The following is a 308-nucleotide window of genomic DNA, read 5'->3' on the forward strand; positions in this document are numbered from 1 at the left end:
ATAGATAGATAGATAGATAGATAGATAGATAGATAGATAGATAGATAGATAGATAGATAGATAGATAGATAGATAGATAGATAGATAGATCTGACCCACGTTAATAGCTTATATTATCTTTGGGATATTTTAATATGCTTAAAATTTTTTCTGGTACTAGGAGATCAAATCCAAGGTCAAAGTAGAGGTCAAAAGGTCAAATAAAGGTAATATCTTAAAACCTGAAATCTGACTGCTTTTTTATGAATGAATTAAAAGAGAGTCCATTTTTTTCTTTCTTTTTTTTTTTATAATAAGAAAACCCCGGT

The sequence above is a fragment of the Pundamilia nyererei genome, unplaced genomic scaffold (genome assembly GCF_000239375.1).
Source record: "Pundamilia nyererei isolate P.nyererei 1_Seehausen unplaced genomic scaffold, PunNye1.0 scaffold00002, whole genome shotgun sequence".
In the NCBI taxonomy this organism is placed as follows: domain Eukaryota; kingdom Metazoa; phylum Chordata; class Actinopteri; order Cichliformes; family Cichlidae; genus Pundamilia; species Pundamilia nyererei.